Raw genomic sequence first — 9,607 nt, forward strand, 5'->3', positions numbered from 1 at the left:
CTTTTACAATTGCCAGTTAGCAAGTACTTCCATTCTGTCCAAAACTTCAATTCCTCAGCCACAGATCCTACAGTAAATGGAGGAGATGAGGCAAAGACAGACTTGAAGCATGCAGACATTTTCATGCCATGATTACAGATAATGTCGATCTACTATGATATTGCCCACACAAGTGCTGCCAGGCTGTGTGACAGAAATGTGCTGACCTGTGCAAAGATAAGTTAAATACTCAGCAAAATGGATTATTGCAGAGTTAGAAAGTGACGGGTTGAAGGCATGTGTTTCTATCGGTTCCCAAAGTGCTAACTGTGAATATTTGTAAATGATGCATGGGTAGTTTAGATCTAAGTCTAAGTGCTGCCTAAGTACCTACACAGTTTTGCTTACCAAGTGGCTCTTATAAATGACCAGTGATGACTTGCAGAGTTATGCTAAATATGGAGCAGTAAAGCTACATGATATTTTATAGCACTTTCCTCTTTCTCTCCTTCCAAACCTATTTCTGTCTGGCATTAGAACCAAGCCCCAGTGAGACTACCAGGCATGAACCCTTGTCATCCATGTTTTAGCACTAAGTCATATTCAGAGACTTAAATCCAGCCCCTCTGCTCCTTTCTCTTTAATGACTTGGGGACAAGGATCCTCTTTGAAGATGAGGGCAAATATGAGAATCTCAGAACAGGTGATTTAATGAAATTTTCACAATGTTGAGACGAAATCTTGCTGGAGACCCTTATGGGATTTCCCTGCCATTAAGCCAGAATCTGAAACCTAGCCAAGGTTCAGCCTTTAACTTGAAACCCAAATCCTGAATTAAAGCTAATCTTGACCCACATCTGGTCAACATCATGTGTGTTTACATACTAAAGAAACCTCAAGCTGGTTTTGTTCTTTTTGAAGGTGACGTGCTCCTGTTTGAAAGGTGAAGAAGAGAGTGTTTTCATTTTATTATTATAGTGACTTATGTTTATATAGCATTTTTTTATCCCCAAAATCCTGAAGTGCTTTAGAAACAATACAAAAGGATCTCTTAATCCACTTCTGAAATACAGCTCTTAATGCAATACCATATAGCAGCTTCATAGAGGATGTATGCCAGAAGTCTTTAATGACCACAGACAGGACCTTGGTTTTAAGTTTCACCCAAAACACAGTAGCTCTATCAGCACAGTCTCTTAAACTCCAGACTGGGTTGGCAGTTCAATTATGACTCCAAAGAGAGACTGCCACCTACTAAATCACAGATGCCACTCACGGCAGCACCAACACATTCCTCAGAGCCGCCCTTGTCAGCCACAAATCCACTCCAACTTGTAAGATGCAATATGCCTATGTTGGGAAGTATAAGAAAGGGTGGTAAAGGGGAGAAGAATATCAGAGGAAAAAATATTCGCCACCCAATCTACACTTCTTGCCAAAGTACAATCTACCTGTCAGATTTACTTTCAATTATCATCTTGTTTATAAAAACCACATAAAAGAACTTGCTTAAAACATAATACCACTGAGGCATAGAAGTCAAGCTATTAATTAACACATAAAGCTTAATCAATAAATTACATTAATTCATGTACTGATCACATAATCTAATTTAGAAATAAGCATAACAACTCCTCTGGTAATATAAAACGTGAACAAAAGAGTATACATTTCAAATGGTACCTGAATTATCCCTCTCCCCAGAAATCCTAGACTCATCCAATAACATTGGCAATTCACAGAGGCTATTTTTCATAGAATGCATCAGCAAAAATAAATTTCAGAATCAACCTGAATATTTTGATGACAAATTATCTAGAAAAGTCTTTTTGTATTGTGATAAAACTCAGACTTAGGTCCTTATCTCTTTAAATTAGCCACCTTTTAAACATATGCAGAAATGAAAAACAATCCTTGCAATATTTATGGTTTATTTGTAAACAAGTTGATTATGTAAGAGCAAAAAGTGAAAAAAAGACTTGTCGTAAGGGCAGATGAGGAGACCAGTAAACAAGATCAAAATATGTTTCAAAGGACAAGGCTTGCAATTGCTAAAGCTGAAGACTAAGTTTTTCAAGACTGACTAGCGAGTTGGGAAGTCTCATTTTTTATATGTCCAACTAGATACACCTCTAATTTTCACTAGGGGTCTTGAATTTGGCGCTCCAAATTGTGAATGCTATTTGAATATTTTATCTGGAAAGTGAAATTAAAGGAAAGAATTATTTTTGTGGATTGTATCTATGATGAGAAAGTGCAAGGAGCAGACAAAACTGAATGTTGAAAGTTTTAAACACAGCCATTTTCATTTTCTGAGTAGAAGGACATAAGAATAATACGGAATTGGGTCCACTTGCATGAAACTGGAAAGCTATGACTATTGTATCAGGCTAAGGCAGCTGCAGAGGAAGAGTCCCAAGTGATAAGCAGGAGTAATGCTGGGATGCAAGAGCTAATGAATTTAGTCTTATTTAATTCCCTTCAACTTGATCGTATACTTTTCCTATAAAGTAATTCTTGAAGAGCCTATCACAGCCCAGAACAATTAAGAATACTGCACTAAAATAGGAGAAACAGTATCAGGTCAGCTTTTTCCTTAGTAAACGATGCAAAACCTTACTGTACCATTAAGGTACACAATTCTATTACTAAAATATGTAAAATTGAAATAACAAACATGTAGTTTGATTAGATGAGGGTATAAAAGCTGTGGTAGTAAAGTCAACATTTGAATCAATCAAGTTTATGAAAATTAAACTAGCAGAGCATGCCTGTATTACTTAAGCATGCAAGCATTACTAAAGTATTCAACATTTACTAGGGAAAACAGTGAAAGTTTTGTTTTTATCTAAAATCATATCACATATAGGCATGACCTCTGTCACCTCTTCAGTGCTAAATGAGTGAGCTTACCATGCTTAGTAGCAGATAACTTTTCAGTAATTTTTATTGTTTACTATTTCCCATTAAAGAAGCTTTCAGGGTATTATTTTTTGTGCTGCAATGTGTTAAAATAATAATAATTTTACCCATGCAAACAATGACCAGCATTTTTTTCACTCAGAAAGTGCAAAAGAAGGGCCACCATGCCAGACTGTCTAACTCGTGCTGAACACAGAAATGTTGTTTCTGAGCTATGAATGCCTGTTTCTATGACAGAATGTTTCTAAGTGGAGCTATTCAAGTTTCTGCCCTGAAGCTTTTTCAGTTTCCAGACTTCAGCCTCTATTGGTTACAACAGAAAAAGGAAACACGACATCAAAATTTTAGGTTAGTCTTTTTATTCCATTTGTAAAAATGCATTCAGAAAAATCCCTATTTCGAATCTGAATGCACCAAAACAGATGGAATGTGGATAATTTCCCCCCATGTGTTCACATTTCTATCACAAGATTGTTTCATATACACAAAAGCAAAGGGTCATATATTATGCAAATGGCAATAAGAAGAAATGCAGTATTGAGTCTGAGAACCCATCATGTGTAACAACACCTTGAGGGCCACTGTCAATTGCTAAAAGAAAGTAAGGTGGCTGCTGCCTAGGGATGCATATCTGCTCTATTTATGGCCCTTTTGCTTCCTTTATTATCCCAAATTGACACATTTTCCTTGATCTCTTTCTCTTGTTCCAGAGATCCATTCAAAAGTTATTTTACCAATGAGGAAGCAAGCCTTTAAGCAGATTTGTTATCCTGAGTTTAGCAACTGTAAGGCTAATTCATCCCCCTACTTGGAGGAGAGATATCTGCTTATCTGCCGACCACCCTAGTCTTTTTTCCAACCCTTCCCCATGGCCTTTGGCAACAGATTTGTGTCTCCTGTCTTCATATCAGGCAAGTTAGGCTATCTCCTCTAAACCCTGACAGAGATGTCCAATTGCTGGAGGGTTTAAAACAGTTAAAAGGGATGTGGTGGTGTTTTTGTTTTTTTTTTTCTTTCTTTCTTCTTAGTAGCTGCTATTAGCCTTACCCTCATGTTTCAGTGAGCTTTCTCCCAGCAGGGAAACTGCCTGCTGCAGGGTGCTTTGTTGCTTTCATAAATCTCTAATTAGGTCCCTATCTGATTTAACAAGAAGTCAATCCTGTCCCCAGTCATCTTGAAAGCTTTACAAATCTTTGCTTTTTGAAGATCCCAGTGAGAAAATAGCCTCTTACCTATCCCACAACTAATCTTTTATACTTGCTTTGAAGGTGTTTCCTAATACCTAACCTCCTCTCAAAATAAAATTGGAGCAATTAAATAGCAAAACATTGTAACATACGTTTCCATGCTCAAAGGATGTCTATTGGAGGGTTAGGAATGGTTTCTGACTGAGGATAAGGCCCTTTACTGGCAACAACAGGGTTCATTAAAGCAGGTACAACTCCACGATGCTTTGGCAATATCAAGATATTATTTGAATTTCAGAACCTTTAGGTTTTTGTTGGAATTTATTTTTTTTTTTTTAAAAGGGTTACTTTACTTCAATGTTATCCAGCAACCACAATTCTAGACTTGACAAAAGAGGGCCACCAGTGGAATTTGTTAACATTTTCTCCACTCAGATGTTGGTCACTCCTTGCTTAGCAGGTATAAGAGGAAAAATGGAAGAAGAAGCTGTTTAAAGGTTGGAAACACAGTCTGGAAATTGAGAGCAGTAGAATACAGGCATTGATTGTGTGCTTGAGTTCTCCCCCTGGGCTTTTAAAAGGAAATTTAACATTTCCAGAGTCTGAAGAAATTGTTTCTGTACATGTAACACAAGTTGGATTAAGAACAAGCAGTTTCCCTGATAGAAAAAATTGAAATAGTCATAGTCATGTTACCCCCCTCCACAACTGACATGACCATGTCTTTTGTGGCTTTTGTCCTCAAGGGAAGCCCATCTTAACCCAGTGGTTGCCCATGAGGCCCACCTTTCTCTGCAGCTTTCAGCTCAAATGCTAGAGACCTGGCAAGATTAATACATCTTTCATGAAGTCATGAAAGCATGTTGTGATAGGTGCTGAGTGCCCTATACTCACTGGAGCAGGCCAGTAGAAAACTAGAAAAAAGTGTACAAAGCAGCAAGAGAGCAGGAGAGCAGACTGGAGAAATTTCATGGTGTGCTTTCCTTGTTGCCACACTCTTCTCTCCACATCCATCAATTATTGCTGTGTATGACAGGAGGCAGAGCTGTATGGTCAGACCTGACCCAGTGCTTTTCTATTCCTACACAAGACTACAGTTCAAAGAGAATGATTTCACATGAATTGTTTTACTGCAATTATATGAGCAGACATTCACATAGGAAATAAATCACAGCGTTTATTAACAGCCATATTTCCATGAGGCGCAAACTTTGAATTTTCAAATGTTCCTTCTCCAAGCAATTCTGCAAGCACTGTTGAGTTTGAACAGGGAGGACGGAAGAACTAGAGACACAGCTGAGAACATAATTCATGTCAATAAGAATTTCAGTTCTTGACATCATTGAGAAGACAGGCCCAGAAATAACTTCTATTGCTATGACATAGCAGTAAGTGCCAAAATCCATCAGGAATGCACCTGTATCTCACATTTAGCTATCAGTGAGCATTAGTACCACAAATCATTAGTACAGAAAGCTAAAAAACCCACCCCAAATCCTAAAGGACAAATGTACTGAACAGTAATTACTGCAACTTTACAAGGCCAGAGCCTCTGTTTAATATTGAATGCAAAGAAGTTGACAAAGATCCAAAGATGCTGTCACGCAGCTTGTAGTGATCCTGACTGTGAAACCAAGTATCTGGGTGACTGTGCTAGAATATGTTTGTTAAAAGCATTCCCAAGGATGAATTTGTCACTTTTCCTTGTGAACTGTTTGATGATTAATTAGTGTTGCTGTCAGCAGACAGCACTTTTATTTCCCTCACCTGAATTTTCCAGGCTTCAGTGTCAAACGCTGGAAGGGAACTGGGGCTTGCATCTTTGTTGTGCTAAAGGGCTGGCCAGTCTTGGATATGTTCTCCCATCATAACCAGGTCTGCTCTCCACCTCCTCTTTGGGAAGCCAGCTGACTCATGCTTCCTCAGCATTGCTCTTCAGGTACATTTTCCACTCACCAAAACCACATTTGTGCAGCAGGATGCCACTGCCATGGTTAGGCCAGGCAGGGTTGGGGAGAGAGGTACCTTTGGCCAGTGCAGCGGTACTGGCAGAAGCTCCAGAGTAGGTGATGTTCCAGCAGTAAAATTACGCTTCTGCTGGTGTAACCTGTCTTTAGCTATCCAAAGCATGTCTTTGCCTGTGACAGTGCATGCATGTGATGAGTGCTTTCCAGGTTATAGTTTTTACTGGCATCACTAACATACGCCATGCAATTGGCCAAAACACTCCTGGAACTTTATCCAGGATCACATCCAGCTTTCTAATGTGCGCATATCTCTAAATATCAAAGCTAGCCACCTTATCCTAAAAGTAACACTAGGACATCACCAGTGCTAAGGAGGATCATTAGGATATTGATGTGCAAATGAACAGACTGGCTGAAATGGCAGGTTAATTCTAATTTAAAAGTTACTTGGTAGAGAAACTGTGAGACACAGCAGGTCACTTCTTTGGAGCTTGGTTTTGCATGTCAATACACTGCATGCTCCCTCTGTAAAGGTAGATAGATGGTAACTGAAGAGGGAACATAAGGTAGCCAGGGGCTCTTTTGAGGAGGGTCTTTATGAGAACAGAGATTTAATTTTTTGGGGTTATAAGGTCTGTGAGTAGACTCTGGAAAATTCCTACATATTGAACATGCAGACTAACAGTGGAATGAAAATGAGATTTGTCACCTGGCACTGTTTTGGAAGAACATCAAGCATATTTCAAGGGGCTCACCCATGTGCAAGTCATTCTTTTGATCTAAATCAGAAGAAACACAGTATAAAACCAGCTCATCAGCACACTAAAGGCTCAGAAATCCTGTGGAAAAAACTGTAGACACATTCGCACATTATAGCTATACTGATGTCATGTGTGACAGTGATGAGCAATAAAGCAAGGGGTGGAGGGATACACCCATTTGTGATCTCACATACAAAAACTCTATGAACGAAAGAAAACAAGCAATCTATTAAAATATATTTGATCTGTTAAAAAACTTGTATTCCACATTAAGATAATAACAGAAGACAGTGACATTCCTGCTGCCTGGCTCTTACCTCTCGTTAGGTACATTGTATTATTTCCAAGCAGTGACAAACAAAATTGAACATTTCTCCAAAGGTCACATCTATCACAGGTTTTATTTTCTCATTTGATTCAGTGTATTGGGGGTCTTGTTATTTATTCTGTTTTACCTGTTTGGTGAAGTAAATCATTCCTCCTCTGGATAGAAACCAAACATTATTTATAGAGTTGAGTTAACATTTCACAGCAAATAGCCTATCCAGTCAATTCAGATTTTCCTTCTGTTCATTTGTTTATGATCAGCTTGCTATTTGTTATCTCAAAACAGGGATAGTAGTTCAGCCTAGATCAATGGAAGATTTAGCTTGTCACGTGCAAAATCATCATACTTTATCAAGTTACAGCAAATGAAATTATTGCCAGTTGAATTCTAAGTGTATTCTTCTGCCCATTAGCAGAAAAGCTTTCAAACAGGACATCTCCATTACATTCAGGGTGGCCTGGCAAAGTTTGCCTTTCACCTTGATTAAGACTATTGCAACTCACAGAGCTGCCCTACAAAGGGAAACAGATAGATGAATTTGTAGCACCCAGTACAGTATCAGACATAAGCTCTTTCCTACAGTAAAAAGCATTAACTTAACAGCTAAAGCCACTGCATTCTAGGAAGAATTTCTGACTTAGACCCCTAACTATTTTCACTCTGGCTCATTTTACACAGCTGGTTTGGCCACCAGCACAGATCTTTCACCTAGAGCCTGTTTTTTGCTGGTTCTGGTTATTATAGCATGAACAGAACAATAAAGTTTTAGATTAGAAAGGATAGTTTACTCTTTCACTAAGGACTTGGGGATCTCTACAGCTGTAAAGTGGTCCCTTTGCGGGCAGAACACTACAGAGAAGCCACAGGTTTCTAACTTCACCACAGGGTACGGGAGCATGAAGCCATCTCATTGCAGACCAGTGTGCTTGGGTGTCTGTTGGAAACACCTTGGTAGAGGATGCACAGAGAACCAGGGCTCGGTCTCTGTCCCTCCCCAGAAAAGCTCTGCCCCTGGGAATTATGCTAACATGTGCTTTTGTACCTGACAAAAAACATACTGGAAAGAGTCCAGCGAAGAGCCATGAAGATGACGAAGGGACTGGAGAATCTCTCCTGTGACGGAAGGCTGAGCAAGCTGGGACTGTTCAGCCTGCAGTGGGGGCTGAGCGAGGATCTTATAAATGTATATAAATACTTGAAGGGAGGGTGCAAAGAGGATAGAGCTTCTGGGTGCTTTTCAGTGGTGCCCAGTGACAGGACCAGAGGCAGTGGACACAAACTGAAACACAGGAAGTTCTGTCTGAACATCAGGAAACTCTTTTTTACTGAGTATGGGTACAGGTTGCCCAGGGAGTGGAGTCTCCATCCTTAGAGATATTCAAAAGCCATCTGGACATGGTCCTGGGCAACTGGCTCTAAGTGGCTCTGACTGAGTAGGGGGGGTTGGACCAGATGACCTCCAGAGGTCCCTTCCAACCTCAACCATTCTGGGATTCTGTGATTCTTCCACACACCTCAGGCCACAGGGATGACAGACTGCTACTCAGCATAGCGGTGGCTGCAGATTTCAACAATGGGTTGTCCTTGTTTACCTCTTCATCTATGAAAATGTTAAATAGACCAGGTTCCTAATTGTGACCCTGTAATGCCTGACTTCTAGCTATTTAATATTTGGCTAGCTTTCATCAACAAATTTGTTGATCTTAACTCAACTTTCAAGTCCAGACAATTTTCCCCTCTGTTCATTTTTGAGAGATCCTGTCATACAGTAATACAATTCAGAAGTCAGCTATACTCTTCATATTCACTCTTGCAAATTAATTTGTTTAATGATACGATCTGATTTTTGTAAAACACCTGACACTTTTTATAACTCAAAGAGCCACATTCCAATTTGAATTGTGCCAAAAAGATAATATGGGAGAAAAAGTCCTGTCCTACTGAAATAAATGGTAAAATTTCCATTGACTCCAGAAGCACTCAGATTTTTTTACTTGCTTAATGTAGAAACATGTCCAAGTGGCACAACACGAGTCAAAGATGGAAATAAAGATGTGTGAATGCATCAAAAATATCTGCTGCAGTTTTTCTCCTTCATATTCAGTAAAGTACAATACTCAGGTCTGCCATACAGCACAACTGATGAACATGCCTAAGGCTGTGACAATTTTTCCCATGGAGGTAAAGAAGTCCATGTGAAGCAGAATTAGTTTCAATATCATATGCTTTTTCAGTAAATACTTAAGCAATATTCTTTTAGTACAATACAATTTGTTAGCATTTATGGCATGTAGTAAATTAATAAGACCTACACACTGATTTTTATTACTTTAGGTAGAAAGATCACAGCCTTCTCAATATAACTGAGCAACTGTAAATTACTGTTAACAACTACATGAGAGAGAAGGAAGTGGAAAAGTCACCTCCACACTGATGATTGTTTCCTATTCTTCCTTTGTGGGT

Source organism: Strix aluco, chromosome 1, assembly GCF_031877795.1.
Source record: "Strix aluco isolate bStrAlu1 chromosome 1, bStrAlu1.hap1, whole genome shotgun sequence".
Lineage (NCBI taxonomy): Eukaryota > Metazoa > Chordata > Aves > Strigiformes > Strigidae > Strix > Strix aluco.